This window comes from Myotis davidii, unplaced genomic scaffold (assembly GCF_000327345.1).
Source record: "Myotis davidii unplaced genomic scaffold, ASM32734v1 scaffold2715, whole genome shotgun sequence".
Lineage (NCBI taxonomy): Eukaryota > Metazoa > Chordata > Mammalia > Chiroptera > Vespertilionidae > Myotis > Myotis davidii.
Genome location: NW_006286788.1, coordinates 258,127 through 275,144, shown reverse-complemented (window position 1 = coordinate 275,144; position 17,018 = coordinate 258,127).

Genomic DNA, 17,018 nt, shown 5'->3' with positions numbered 1-17,018 from the left:
TCAGCCCCAAATTATCTTCCCCTTGATTCTATCCAATGGACTTAAAATACAAAAAATGTTTACTCCTTTCTTCTTTGTTTAATGTAAAATGTTTGCTCTGGAAAATTGAGACTTCTCTAAATTACATTAGCAAATAATTCCATTCAGTTTAGTTAATAAACATTTATTTGCCTTTTCTATTTACCAGGCACATATACGGTTTTGGAGATAAGAGCATCACTTAGGAGTCTAAAAAAACTGAGAGTTGATGGTGTGTATCCCACTCAGCTGCTTACTAGCTGTGCTACTTCAGTCAAGTTAATGAACCTCTCTGATCCTATGTAACATAAGACTAACAATAACCCCCCACTCACAGGACTGCTGTAAGGATTAATTACATAATGTCTGGACTTCGCACAGACCTTCACCCTTGGTCGGGACTTGATGAATAATACTATTATTACTATTTTTATTGTTCTGGGTTTTGCACTTAATCTTCTTATCATAATGACTGTTGAAAAAGCTTTCCTGAGATATTAGCAGTGATTAACCATCCGGATCAAATTACTTTTGCAGAAGAATTGTTTAGTCATCTATCTGGGCTACGAGGGAAGACAGAGACAGAGAATATTTGATGCTGTGTCATGAACTTGAGAGGGAAAAGCAACTGGTGAAAAAATCACACCTCTAGACTTTAGGAAGGCTCTGAGTGTTGGGACAAAGTAGACTCACCCAGAAGAGCTAGTGGACACTGATAAGATCTGTAGACTGCATCCGTCACTTAGGTCCAGCAAGTATCACTCCTGAACAGCACCGATATCCACAGGCACTTTGTCCTCCTCCATGGAGACCTGCAGGTTTGGGGAGAAGTGGAAAGAATTGTTGTATATCATGCCTGTCACTGTCTCCTTCATTTTTCTCCCTGAAAGAGAATTCTGCAGAAGTAAAATTTGAGGGCAAAACACATAAGCATTTAAGACTTTGCTTTTCTTCAAATCCTTGAACCAATATTAACTCATTCATCATCTCATTACCCTTGAGAATTGGGAAAGCAGAGCTCAAATAGATGTTGGAATGTTCTAATCCCATCTGTAAATTACAGTGCTTGTGAGATTTATTAACTGAAGGGTTTACAATTTTAGGAAGCTTTTCTAAATGTGATCTCTCAATTGCTATCATAGGATTTGCTCCAAATGCATTTGAAAAAAGAAAAGAAATGTTAAGGCCCCACTGCTGTGATAATCAAACCAGCCATCTCATAGAGCAAAGGAGAAAGGCAAGTAGAAGAAAGGCAAGTGAAGAGGACGGAAGACCGGGAGAAGGAGAAGCTCTTTCATATTTCAGAATTATTATAAACAATTCATTTATTACATTTTAAGTGGGAAAAATGTTAGTTGAAATTATACTTGTCAACTACAAATATTTGAAAGTAAAACATTCCAAAGATTTTCACTGTGTCTGTTCCAATTGCAGTAGTGTGCAACAAGTTGTGCAACTAACTCAAAGTCATTTCAAAAAGCAACAATGAAAGAGATTGGTCAGTTAGGACAGGAATAGAAAGTGGAGACTTTGAAGGTTGGCTAGTCCCTGTGTATGGTTGCCTCTCTTCTGCCTTGCATACTTTACTTCATTTCTCCAATGTCCTAGACAGCTTTGACATGAGCCAGGTCTCCAGATTTCCCCCTTCCTTCTGTTCCTTCTATATCTCTTACTCATCCTCAAATCTTTTTCCTTTTTAGGATTTTATTGATGATTACAGAGAAACAGGCTGGGAAAAACAAACATGGGAAGTCACATGTCATTGTCCTGAGTATGTAGAGAACTTTTTTATTATACATTATTATAGTCTCCCTCCTCTGCATAAAAACCAATAGAGCCCTACCCTCACTCTGGACCTAAGGGATGATCTAAGGCTGGGAGTAATACTAGAAAGGATAATGGGAAATTCAAATGTCTCCAAGACTAATGATCATAATTTACATATTATAGAACTTCAGGGAGATGATCTCCAACTCATTGTATCCCTTTAGGCATCAGAGAGGTCATCTTAGCCTGGAGATAATGAGGGGGAGGGGGATGATAATCATGATGATACAACCTAAACAAGTCCTTTCTCTCTATCCCACCTATTCTGTTCTACCTGATCTCAGAGGGGACCAGCCATACTATTTTGTATTGTTTCTCCAGCTGGCAAATGAACACAAACTGGGTTCCATGTTGTCTAATACCTTGCAATGATGGTGTTTTCCAATGGCCATTGGATGGCCAGTAAGCAGCTTTCTCCATCACCATTTCTGACTAGCACCTCTCCACCTTTTCTGAAAGACCATGCATTATACTCTAGTGAAGTTTCAAACATTCAAGACATTGTCCCCAAACCATCAAGAAATATAGATATATCACATGGGCACTCCATGTCACAAGAAGGGAGCCCTCAGAACTGGGCCTCCTACAGAATCCAAACTCTCCCCTTTCTCTTTCCACATCTTCTTCACCTAAGAATAAGAACAAGCATGCACTTTATTGCTTAAGCCTCACGAAAACTTCACGAGAAAAATATATCTCTATTTCTAGAGGACACTGAACTCAGAGAGGTTAAGTCATTTTCTCAAAGCTACATAACTTTCCCAAAGTGACTCTGATTTAAAGCCAGATCCATCTGATTTGTTATCTCTGTTAAGTGCTACCGAGGCAATGACACAGCATGGCACAAGGCCACCGTTTTCCTTCTCATACCTATGACAGGCAGGAAAAGTTAGTTAAGATAGTTCTCTGTTGAGCTAGTCTGTATTCTCTACAGAATCCTTCTCAGTAACTCTTTAGTAGCCACTGCAGAGTCACCAGAGATACTATGTTAGGTTGTTGTGTGATTTGTCAATCCCATCTCGGACCCTTCTTTTACCAGGTCACTTCAGCATCAGTACCACTCCTCACTCCACATATCATTGCAGGGTAGTGATCACATGCAGCTGAGGCATGGCTTTCCTGGTTGAAAACCCTACCATGGGAGCTGAAAACCACTTGCCTTGTCTTAGTAAAGTCTTGGCTATCTCTCTCCCAGGTTTAGCAACAGGAGGAGGTTTCTACCGAGGAGAAAGAAGTAAAACTCACAACAATGCTCTTGTCTCTGACCAACGGTAGAGACAAAAGTTGCTTACATGCACGTGCATGCAAACACACACACACACACACACACACACACACACCTTCTGCTCATACTTTACACGTGACATTCAGAGAGTGGGGAAATTATAGTACTCTTGTTAAAAATCCCACTCCATGCCTACAGTGTCATCATTTTTATAAAACCTAGCGAGGGCAGTAAATGCCAAGTTCCAATAGTCCCTCCTTACAGAAGGAAAGACTGGGGCCCAGACAGGCGGGGAGTTCAACATTTCACTCTAATCTCTGCCAGAGGTCACAGCCAAAGGTAAGGCTGCCACACTGGCTTTGCTTCTTCTCACATGAGATGCATTACCCTGGACAGTCCAAAGCAATCATTCACCCTCTAGTTTTCTTAGACAATATTAAAATTCGACATCTCACTGCCAATCCAGGGAAACATAAAAATCTGTCCTCTTCTAAATTGGAAGATATTATAGTAAAACAAATGCCAAAACATCCAAGATTTTGCCCCTTGATATTTAAAGTTCATGGATCAGTCTAGCATAATTAATTCCATTGAGTTCTAATTCATATATTTTAAAAGTTCACCAATATATCGTTTATTGACTTGATACCCAAAGAAACTTTTGAGTCTTTCTTAAATAAGTTGCTAAAGCATTTTCCTCATACAAACAGGAAGGCAAGTTTGACCTGGGCTGAGTACCGTGGATGCCAAACACTGGAATAATTGCACTCACAGATGGCAAATGAGGCTTCAGCAAGGTCAAGCTGACTATTCCCACTCTGTGTTCCAACTGCCATACCACACCACCTCACCTCTGTCCACCCACCCCAGCTCTGCAGCGGTGGCGAGGGCCGGGAAGAAGGCTGATCTCATGTGTCTACCAGGCACGTTACTCATCAACACCCTCATCATTCCCAGACACTCTCATACTCTCTGTGGAATAACAAGGAGCTATGCCTCCTTGGAGCCAACACCCTAAAACTGCAAATGATACTGACTGATGCCTCGCACAGGGGCAAAGGGGCCCTTACAGGATGCCCTCCAAGACCACAATGCTCGGCCCAAGGGGAGTACCCATGCCCTTCCAAACCAGATGAACCATCTCACACCCAAGTCCTGTCTCAGCAGAGCCTGACTCTTCCCTTGTGAAAAACACAAACAAGTAACCTTCAAACCCCTTGTTAATATGATGTTAATCAAGATGCACATCAGGGGAATGGGAACAGAACCAGCCTGGGGTTGCCAAGTCCATTCTCAAACTGGGACTCATTTCAGTTCTGGGGCAGATAGGGCTGCTTTGGAAGGGAATCTGGCCCATTGCAAATAACAGTTTTATGATGCCTTCCTATAAGTCTAGACAAGCAGATGGACCAGTTCTAAAAAGGTCTTTGTATTTATGCCTTCAGAGATACTTATCTACATCGTAAGGTCTTTGGAACAAAGAGAGCGGTTTCCTCTTTCTACAAAGTTTGGCGTCATTATTATTTTGAAAGATAATCATGCTCACCCGTTGCCAGATGGCAGCTGAGTTATGCTTTCTATATATTTTTTAAAGCCTTTGCTTTGGAAAACAAGGGTGTGGGGGTGGGGTAGGGGGTGAAGGGTGATCCAGATCTTCTCATCTCCTCCCTTCCTGGCTGTGAGAAAATATGAGCCTGGGAATCTACACAGTTTATTTTCTATGATTCCATCTAGTTTGAAACCAAAAAGGCTATATTTCTAGAGAGCAGACCACAACGTGAGAGGGAGAGTGGCTAAGGGGGTAGGGCATACAAATCTGATAGGTCAGCATTTGGCTCCAGAGGAGCTGAAGGAGGAGGATTCCACAGCGGGTGTGTTTTCTCTTTCAAGCCTGGCTTTTGTTCCCTGCCATCAGGAAATGCAGTAGACATTTGTCACCGGCAGCTCTTCGGAGACTTCCATGTTTCTTTCTCCCAGGGTCCAAAACAGGACTTCAGACACGAAAGAGTCAGATTTTGCAAACCAGCAGAATTTTTCTGCAGTGTTTATCAGTCAGGCTAGAGGCTGGGAAGGCAGACTTTGGAAAATAGTTCAAGCACTTCATAAATCAGATGTAATTGAAAAGGCTAGGGTCTCCTTTCTGGCAACTTTTCCTTTATAATCTCTTTACTGGGGCAAAACTGTAACGCGAATAAGGGCCAGGGGTCTGATGCAGTCAGGTTGCCTCGAGTCACCCAATGTAATTTGGGCTTTTTTTCTGATGAAATCATGAAACAGAACTGCATTCTGCTCCCTGTTTCCTTTGCACGAGATCATCTCTTCTGATTGTTGAGAAAGCTATGCCAGGTTGCGTAACATTACTGATAACAAAATTATTTGGGGGCAAAAAATTTTTTTTTGCACTCACCTAAAAACAGCAGCTGAAATCAGCTGGAGTTCTTGGCCAGACAGCAAGTAAAAAGTGCTTTTCATACAAAATTTTTTAGAAGCCCTGGAAAAATGCTGCACAACATTTAAACTCTGCTGGCTTTTAAACTGGTGGAGCTTTTATGGCTTTTAAAACTTTTCATTGGTATCCTGATCAAAATGCAGTTTCATATGAGGACCCTAGAGTGTTGCCTGAGATCGTCCTCTGGACGTAACATATTATCAGTTGTTGGAGTACAAGGAGCAGGTTTGGGGGATTGCTCGTGTTCAGTTCCCTGAGACTAAAGATCAGGCAAATACCAAAGAGAAGAACAGAGTCAAGCTATAAAGGGCAGCCATTTCCCAAAGGCCAACCCAGAGGTAAACCCAGAGAATTGTTTTTTTCCTGGCAGAACTATCACAGGAAAAGCCTGATCAAAGCTGGAGGGGAAGTGAAGGAGACCTTAGGCACCAAGTTCCAGGGTCTGAGTGCAAGCCCAATCAACTGAGCACAGTCAGTTGCTTTTAACTACTTTTGCATCGATGTCTCTTCCTTGAAGTAGCACTCTAAGCAGATTATCCTCTTACTTGATGTGCCCTATTATTCAGGGCCCATGACAATTACACCCTCTCTGGCATTACTAAGGAAGATTGCAGTTGACATATGCACATCACAGTCACATGGACAGCAGGGAGTTTTGGAACATGGAAATATCACATGTTCTGGTGAATGCAGGATTGGCACATGACCACCTTTGGCATAACCTGGTTTCCTCATAGAGCTGGGTGGGTTGGTCTAGTCAGTGGTTGGCAAACTGTGGTTCACAAGCCACATGTGGCTCGCAAGGCACAGTTTGCCAACCACGGGTCTAGGTTATTGAGAAAAGAGAGTTCATGCTTAGGTGTGTCTCACACCAACCATGGATCCCTTGCTTCTGGCTGGGACTGGCTGAGACACAGGCTCTTTGTCTTAATGACTTTCAATGTAGTTCTTTCAGACCTTACCCCTCCAGAAGCCTACCCTCATCTTGACTATGGCTGCCTCAGAATGAACTTGGCCTCTGGTGCAGTAAAACAGAATCATCTGCTCAGATTATATTTCAAGCCAAATTCAGTGTCTTGTAGCCTTGCTGTATGATTTATTTGGCCCTTGGGAGCTCCTACTGAAAGTGCTGAAATGCCATACTGACATTTCACTTCAGACTTACAGCCATCTACACTCAAGCAGGATTTATCTCTGGCAGGAGGCTTTCTCCCCATTCAAAGTCAAACAATGTGCAATAACTTCCCTGCTGAATGATCTTCTATGTCCTAATGGGAGGAGTAGGGACAGCAGAGGAGTAAGAATAGAAAGAAGAACCAAAGTGTGTTCATACATGTTGGGAAAAGAGAAGTCATAGCAGACAAGTTCAGCAAGAAACTTCTAATGAATCCACCAACTTCAGTTTATCTACTCACAGTCACAGTTAGGAGAGAGATTGAAATAGGAGAACCATATAGGGAGGCTCAGGGGCAATTTATCTGAAACAGCAGCTGGAAGGATTTTGTAACAATTCTAGTACCACACCCAGGGAATCTACCATATTCCATTCATCCCATCCTCTCAATTTTCTTTTTTTTTTTAATATATATTTGTATTGATTTCAGAGAGGAAGAAGATGGAGAGAGAGATAGAAACATCAATGATGAGAGAGAATCATTGATTGGCTGCCTCCTGCACGCCCCACACTAGGGATCAAGCCTGCAACCTGGGCATGTGCCATTACCCAGAATCAAACCCAGGACCCCCTCAGTCCACAGGCCAACGCTCTATCAACTGAGCCCCACCAGCTAGGGCCACATCTACTCTTTTGCTTCCATTTATCATTATCAAATGTCACAGGATTTCTATTTCTGAAAGCTTTCAAGCCCCTCAGATGGAAGACCAAAGAAGCCAATGAAGTTTAGGGCTACTTTTTATTCCACCTACCAATTTGGTGAAAGAAGAAATGTCTACATGGATATTAGTTTTCTGCCACATGTATACCAGTGTTAACATGGTGTGGACATCTGTCTACTTGGAAGACCATGTACTGATGGTGCATGTCCCAACACAATACCAGACTCAAAAAGATCCATGATAATTGCTTCTGATGATAACATTGAGTAGGTAAAAGGTCTTCTCTCTCTTCTTCCATCACCCCAAATTCTAAAAGTAAGGTCTCTAGAGATTGAAGCTGTACCCTTATATGCCCTTGAGTTCCAACGAAGTAGAATGGATAATCATCACTGTCGATCCATCAGTTGGCACAGCACCCAGCCCACATTGGAGAGGAAAATTCAGGAGGGTAGAGAAGCTATCCTCTTCCTGTTCAGGACACATTATTCTCAAGGATTGAAAGAAACAAAGGAGCTTAGGAAAATTCATAGAGTGAATACTTTTCTTTGAAAACAGTGTTTAAACCAAGGTCTCCAATATCCCCAGAGTTCCAGAGTGTGTTCAACTTCCAAGAGAATAAACTACAAAAACCAAGTTTGCACTGAAGATATATTTCTGTTGCTTTATTTCTGGCCCTAGTTATAAGGGATGAAAGTATTATAGGACTGTAATAGTTATTTTCCCTTATAATTCTTACCTATATATACATAAAAATAAGAATACTAGAAGAAGAAGAATTCCCATATTAAGATGTGGTGGCAGATATCCTCCAGTTACAACATTCTTACTAAAGAAAATGACTTACCATTTTCAAAACAGAGATCTGTTCAGTAACTCAGATAATAGGGTAGACTATAGCTAGTAAGATAAATGGTTGTTGTGCCAGGGAACTGCTAGCATTGTAAATGACACCTCCTGTAGGGATACTAAACACTCAATCAGGAAATGCCATGGTTGTTGGTTTAGAATTGGCTTTCTCAAATCCATAATTTTGAATGAGTTTGTTTTTGTTTTTTAACTGAAACTTTTTTTAGTTGGTAATAATCCAGTCCGTATCATGCTTTAAAAGGCAACCCATTACAAACCCCTCCTAGCGTCCTCCTTCTGCCTTAGATGGCATGGTGAGTCAGCAATGTTTTTTTAAATCCAAAGCATTAGAGAAGACGCTGAGGGAAATTGTCTGTAACTGCTCAAAGCAGCATCTTCAACCTTCTGCCAAACACGGGGTTGCCAGCTGGCAAGCCCTAGTGCTCTTTAGTCCCACAAAGAATCACGTATGTGTCACTGGAGGTGAATCATATATGTGTGGCTGCAGATAGACACAAGTTGCTCTGTTTTAACCTGAATCATCTACAGGAATAAACTGCAAAGTGTATAAACTTCGTTAAGGTGGCTGGCAGTGTGAATGAATTTGGAAGAAGTTTCCCCCTTTATCCCTCCACCTAGAGCATGGTGTCCAATGTTCCAGAAGCTCCTGAGCCACCTCCACTCCAGTTCTCAACAATCTCCACCCCAATTCTGGATTTATATCTGCTTTTTCTGGACAGAAGCTCATGTTCCAAAGAAGTGATTCATAGATTTGATTCATTTGACTTCAACCACACTATTTTTGCCCATTATAATTTTACTATCATTTCCCAATAGCATAATTAAAATTCCAACATAATTTTTCATACTTTGAAGATAATCACACACAAAAAAACACGAACAAAATCAAAATAATGTCCTTAAAATTTAACTAGAAACTATTACCTACTAAAAGCTCTGAGCCAGAGACCTGGCCCATCATTTTTTAAAGGGAGGTTAAAGGCATGTTAGCACCAAGCTGGGACTTCCCGCTATTACATTCATAAGAAAGGAAAGAGAATACCAAAGGAAAATTTCTCATTTTGTGCGATTCCATTTTATTTAATGCCATGTCAATTTATTTAATCTCATGCAAGATCATCTTGGGTACCATGTGGAATCATCTTATAAATCCTACATTTTGGACAGGATATAGCAGTCCCTCCAACACACACATACAAACACCTAAGTGTGTATTTATGAGATAATCTAACTACAGATTAAGATGCAAATTCCCTGGCTCCACCCACCAACTCTTCTGGGATAGGTCTTAGGAATTTGCATTTTTAACAAGCTTTATAAATGATGCTAAATATATGCAACAAAACATGTGGAACCAGACATGTTTTTCATACATCATAATTTCTTGGGTCAGGAAATTGAGCAGTATCTGTCTGGATGATCCTTTTGTTTCAAGTGGTATTGACAGAGGTCACTCAGTAATAATATTCAGCAGGCAGATGAAATAGTCTAGAAAATGTATACAGACTCACTCATATGATTGCTTTTTTGGTTTGGAAAATAGGAAGCTTGGGCTCAACAGGGACTGCCAACCAAAGTGCTCAAACATGACCCCTCTAACATGGTGGTCTCCGGGTAGTCAGGCTACTGATATGGTTGCTCTGATCTCACAGAGAGGGCAGAAGACTGGAGGAAACCACAAGGGTCTTCTGACCTAGCCTCAGAAGCCCCAGAATGTTACTTTTACTTCATGCTATTAGTCAAGCAAGTCTCTAAGGCTAGCCCAAATTCAAGTGCAGAGGAATTAAAGTCCACTCTTAAACAGGAGGAATAGCAAAGAGATTGAAGCCATCTTTAATCACCTATACCAGTTGTTCTCAACCTTATAATGCCACGACCCTTTAATACAGTTCCTCATGTTGTGGTGACCCCCAATATCATTGTTACAAATTGAACATAATTAAAACATAGTGATTAATCACAAAAACAATATGTAATTATATATGTGTTTTCCAATGGTCTTAGTCGACCCCTGTGAAAGGGTCGTTCGATCCCCAAAGGGGTCGTGACCCACAGGCTGAGAGCCGCTCCTATGCTCTCAAGTATAAAATTTCAGCTAATGAGGAATGCATGATGAGAGCCATCTAAACTGGATATGGGGGGACTGGGTAGTTCTAGCACCTGTCAAATAACTAGAGAACATTCTGATGTTTTAAATTAGTCTGGGAAATTACCTTTAAATACCTCTAATTTTAAGCATTATAAATTCTTCTTAGATTTTTTTTTTTAGGTTTTCTTCTATCATTCTTTAGTGTCAAAGTCTACGGAAATAAACATTAAAGATGAAGAATCATCAAAACTCACTAGTTCATGCTTTCATGTATTTTATTTATAAGGTTCTGTCCATAAAGCAAATTTATTTAAGGCATGCCCAGACAATAAAATCATATCCTCCATCTCTTATTGGGAGACAATGATGACTAGGTTTGCTTATCTCCATGTCTGAAATATTGCCTTCTTTCTTTGTCTTTTTCTTTGTCTTAGAATACATAACATGCCTAGATTTATTTTTCTTTTCCAACATAGTGCTGGCCTTAATACTGATATATGTGCTATGTTTGTAAATTTGGATATATATCTTTCTTTTTTTTCCTAATTCATTCAAACCTTTTGATTTGTGATAAGAATCAATATTGTATAGAATGCTGGTGTCTTTATAAATATTTTCATCACTGAATTTTAAATACAAACAATAGTCAATACATAATTCTTTTCCCTATTTACATTACCTTTAGTTCAGTGATTTTTAACCTGTTTCATGGCACACATAAACTAATTACTAAAACTCTGTGGCACACCAAAAACTATATAACTTTGCTGATCTCATACAAAAATAGGTATAATTTTGTTTGATTTACAACAAAAAATTATAATAGTAATTACCTACCTGTTTTTACTTCAAAATGACTTTAAAAAATAATCAGGTGCCTATACTTGTATACAGTAGGTTACGTCAGAGATCCGTTCCTACAACATGACATAATGCGATTTTCGCCATAAGTCGGAACCCACCTACATAAGCACCTACATCACTCACGTGGAGCACATACACAGCAGTAATGAAGTGAAACAGTAAAAAAAAAATTGAAATAAACATAACAATTCCTGCCATTTATTTGTGGTAAATAAATAATAAAAAACATAAAGCACATATGTCGAAATGATGGAACTTTTTTTTTAATAAGTAAATGGGAGATGGCGACGCAACCACACAACGAGGTACATTGAGTCCAATGTAACCCGAGGACTGTCTGTATAAGAATTTATGGTACCAAGAACTGACCATCCAGATGCAGCCTTATTAGGTGGCATGACTATTAAGATGCAACTCCATTATATGACCTATTATCTATGCTTCAAGACAGGACATTCACATTGGATGGCTATTCTTGTGTTGACTATTGTCATTTTTTTTTTTTTTTTAGAATCTAAGGGAAAAGAGGTCACTGCCCCTGACTATATGCAATAGTCAAGTATTGCACATTTTAAATCTTTTTGTGGCACACCAGTTGAAAATCATGGCTTTAGTTGATAATAACACTAAAGATAATGAATTTCAGTTACATAAACACATGTACCTGGTGAATTTATTGACTCAATAAATATTTATTACCTATCTCAAATAGTAAATAGGCTGGTGGGAGAGAAAAACACAGTGGTATACTGAAGCCAGCTCAAACTGGCTTATGTTGGATCTCAACAGCCTAGTCTGTGCATCTCTTCCCAATCTCATTTCAGTGACTTTAAGTTAGTAGCTTAAAACCAGCCATGGTGAGAGCATTTACACTATGGAAACTGGCAAACACTACAACTTTTTGCTAAACATTTACAAGTGTACCACTGCAATTCATAAATATGTCTAACAGTGTGATAAGTGCTAAAGATATACATTAGATGTAATGAAAACATAAAGAAGGGGAGTTGAACCTAGTTAGAAGTCACTGAAGTCTGCCCTTTTGGGGCCAAGCTCAAATGTCCCCTCCTCTGAAAGGCCTTCCTATACAACCTACCTATAGAAGCCCTGCTCTGAGACACCACTACCTATATACACTATTCATTTCTCTCAGAGAAATTGTCACACTTGATGATTATCTTACTTATTTGTACTTTTATGTGTTTCCCTTACTAGAATTTTACATTCTTGTTTGTCTTGTATCCCTGGCATACAATAGGTTCTCAGAAAATATTTTTTGAAAATCAATAGTAGAGTTGTAGTAGAGTCTTGAAGGATAAGTAGGATTTAGCCAGGCAGGGAACTAGGGGTAGAATATTCTGTTCACAGAAAGCAGGAACAGAAGGAGCACTGGGGTCAGGGAAAGATAGTGTGCGCATGAAACATGAAGTCCAAGTCAGGAGGGGCCAACATATATTTAGGCCACACGGAGTCCCTAGACTACCCCATGTGAGCCGTAGGGACCTATGAAGGCCACTGTTCAAACTTCCATTCACCAAAAGGTGAGCATGGGCATGGTTAATTCTAAACAAAGACATATTTGTTTTTAAGTTAGAAAATGAAAATCAAAATGAACTAACTAAAACACATCTCTCTTCAAGCCCTTAATATGACTGAGAAATTGACATTTTTCACACCCCTAAAGGGGAATCATCCTTGAAAAGAATTGTTGGGTCTCTTCAAAACTAGAGTATTCAAAGTGTGAAGCATTGGGTAACACTTACATTGAAACAAATAAAGCATAGGGTGAAAGGGATATGTTGGTTTTCACAATGTGCATTATTAAAATCCTTCTGCAGATAATTGTGGCCCCTTGGCAATAGTGCATACATTAGATGTTCTGAGAAATGTATTAAAGGGATTTTCTGTATAAATGAAAAAGCAGAGGATTCAGTTCCTAAGGAGATAAACTAATTTGATTACAGATATTGAGCAGTTCCTCTGTGGAGAGCTTTGGGCCAGTGCCTCCCCACTTCCCATGTTGCTCACAGTCTATTAGTTGAGGAGATAGACTCTCCCGTGGGATGAAGAAAAGATTAGAGTCCAAAAGACAGGGTGACTAATCTGCTGGGTGGAATTGAGGAAGGTTCTTGGGGAAGGTAATGTTTGGGTCAGCCTTGGGAGATGAGTAGGACTTCAATAGGCAAAGAAACAGTGAAAGGGGCATTCCAGACAGGAAGAACACCCTGATCCAAGACACAGAGACCTGTAATCAGGGTACATATATATTTAAAGGCTCATGAAACAGCCACACATAGAGCAACTTACACAACTCTGAACAGAACAACTGCCGATGTGCTTGTGCAAAACATCATTCTAATTTTACTTTGGTTTTCATAATGACAAAGTGATTCATTAGTTCCTATTACACAGAGCAATTTCAAAATGATAAAACACTGGGAACCCTTTCTTCATTATAACAGTTCAAAAAAAAAAGAGGGAACTTAAAGCAAATCCACTCTCTCTACTCAGCAAATAAGTGACCACAAGAGGTTCTGACCACCCTGCACATAGCACCCATCCACCCTTCCTTGAACAAGCTTAATGATAAGATAAGAACATCTCTGCTTATTATATACATTGCACTCTCATATGGGTAAGATAATATATTTAATAGACTTAGATAGACCCATGTCTACTTATACCTGCCAACGTGCAATCAACTACACTTGTTAAAAGGACAATTCGGGTGAATCTCACTTGAAGAAAACTAAAATGTAAAAATAACTGATTTCCAAAATTTATATATTAAGAGTCAATTGTTCCACATTTATTTTATCCTTGGTTTCACTTAAATTGTGAGCTTTAAAATAGAGTTTAGTTTACCAAAAGCTATTTTCATACTGGAATATATTTTGTGTGCAGAGCAAAGCACCCCAGGGCTTTGGTGGTCAGCATCAGAGAGTGATTCTCACTAGCTTACCCTGAAAAGAAGATTCTTATAAGAATATTATTCAAGTCATCAAATAAAAAAAAAAACTTCAAACAGAGCTCCAAAAAGGACTCCCCTCAAGAAAAAAAAGGCAGTTCCTGAAATCCAGATAGTAGGACTTGATTTAAAATGCAATTGATGATCATTCTTCAGATCTTTTTCACTTAGCTCAAGCTTCAAAGTCCCAGGATAGAAAGTCTGATTGGGCCAGTTTGGGACAGTTGCCCAGAGAAAGCAAGGCACCTGAAACTACAGTCCCATGGAGGCTGCACAGATTTACGGAGAATGTTTTCCTCAAAGGTATTGGCACTATTATCAGAGGGTAGAAAGGATGCTAATAGCCAGAAGACATAGAATATGTACTCCAAACCTTAAGGATACTCCGCGTTTAGCCCTGACCCACTATACCAATTTAATACAGACCTTCCGTTGAGCTGAGACTTTTGTCCTTGTCCTTCTTCACCCTCCCCTGACCCAATTTGTTCTAAAGAGGTCAGTAGAAACTTCTAGAACCTGCTTTATTGGGGAATCTTCTCAATATACATGTGTTGGTTAGTTGAGGTTTCTGTGTGATGCATTTTACACACAAAGTGGTTTACTTCTCCACACATAACATAGTGTCTGACCACAAAACATAAACAAGTAAAACAAGTTTATTTCAACTGGTTTGTTCTTGAAAGTTAACAAAAATGTTATTTGGTCTTTGTTGCCAACATTCCATCAAACATATATTTTTCATATACCTGGTATAAGTTGCATTCAATAATAAAAATATTTTTTAAATATATATTTATACACACACACACACACACACACACACATACACACACAGGTAACAACTAAAACAGACAAAATGACTAGAGCCCTGGCCAGGTTTCTCAGTGGTTAGATCATCGGTCTGTAGACCAAAGGGTCTCGGGTTCGATTCCGTTCAAGGGCACGTACTTCGGTTGCAGGCTCCTCCCCAGGCCAGGCCCTGGTTGGGGCTCATGCAGGAGGCAACCAAATGATGTGTTTCTCTCATATCCATATTTTTGTCTGCCTTTTTCCCTCTTTTCCATGCTCTTTACAAATCAATGGGAAAATGTCCTCAGATGAGGATTAAAACAAACAAAAAGAATAGAAATAAAATAAAATGTAAAAGAGTGTAAAACTTCTAAATCAGTATAAGAGAAAAGGGGAAAAAAGGAAAGTTGATCAATTCAATCAAAGGAAGGAATGGAGAGGAAATAAAAGCATGAAATCCATTTTAAAATCAAATGTGTAATATATCTAAAGTGCTTTTCTGTGGGACTTTCCTGAGCCTCTATGATTGGATTAAAAATAGACAGGATAGTAATCCAGGTGAATGCTTCTTCCAGGTGACATACTAAAACACAGTGACAGTGAAAGTCAAAAAGGAAAGGGCTTGAACAATATATACCATACAAATCCTATACAAAAGGAGGGTAGTGTATTGATACTATCATAGTAGATAAAATGGACTTTAAGTAGTTGGGGAAACAAAGGAGGGCATTACCTAATAATAAAAAGAATGATTTTCTAGGAAAATAACAATCCTGTACATGTTTTGCCCAACTTTTTAGCTTTAAGACATATCAAACATTTTAGCTCCAAACATATAAAACAAAAATTAAAATACAACGAGAAATTGATGAATACATAACCATAGTACAGTATGTTAATACATCTTCCTCAGAAATGGATAGGTCAAAAAAACAAAAATTAATGAGTATATAGGTGATTTGAACAATATAATGAGTATGATCAAGCTAATAAAAATATATCAAACCCTACTCCAACAATTACATTATAAATAGTATTTTAAAGGACAAATACAATAAATATAAAAATTTACTAGATGATAAAAACAATCTCAAGAACTATCAAAAACTGATATCACATGGGCACATTGCAACCAAAAGGTAGACCCCAAAATCCTGGGCATTTGAAAAATTTGAAATTTCCAAAATAATTCATGAGTCAAAGAAGAACTCTAATGAGAAATTGTTTTTAAAAAGTGTTTAATAATGAACATTGGAGCTTTGTTGTATCTGTAATCATTTTTTTGTGCTGTTGTTTATTTTTAATTGATTCCAGAGAGGAGAGAGGGAGAAACAGAAACATCAATGATGAGAGAGAATCATTGATTGGCTGCCTCCTGCATTCTCCTTACTGGGGATCAAGCCCATATCCCAGGCACGTGCCCTTGACTGGAATCTAACCTGGGACCCAGTCCACAGGCCAACATTCTATCCACTGAACCAAACCAGCTAGGGTTCTGTAATAGTTTCTTTTTTAAAACATATGTTTTATTTATTTTTCACAGAGAGGAAGGGAGAGGGATAGAGAACTAGAAACATCGATGAGAGAGAAACATTGATCATTTGCCTCCTGCATACCCCTCTGGGGATGTGCTCACAACCAAGGTACATGCCCTTGACCAGAATCGAACCTGGGACCCTTCAGTCCACATGCCGACACTCTAACCACTGAGCAAAACCAGCCAGGACTAAGAAAGAGGGAAAGACATGAAATAAATATAACAAAACATTAGCTGTGTTTAAAACTGGATGCCAGATGCATGAATGCTTGTTATATTATCTTCTGTGTGCTTAAAATATTTCATACTTATTTTAAATTTTAAAAGAAAGCTACTTATTCTATTCACATGAATGTTGTATATACTTCAATCAATAGAGAAACTGGTGGGGATTTGTTTGGTTTTGTTTTCTGTGTGGAATAAACAGTACCTAGAGAACATGCTCCCTTCTATGAATACAAGGCCGCATGCAATCTGGGACATCTCATTGTCCCTGATCTCCAAGTGTCATGGTCACTAAGGGCTCAAGGCCAGCTGCTTCCAGGCTGG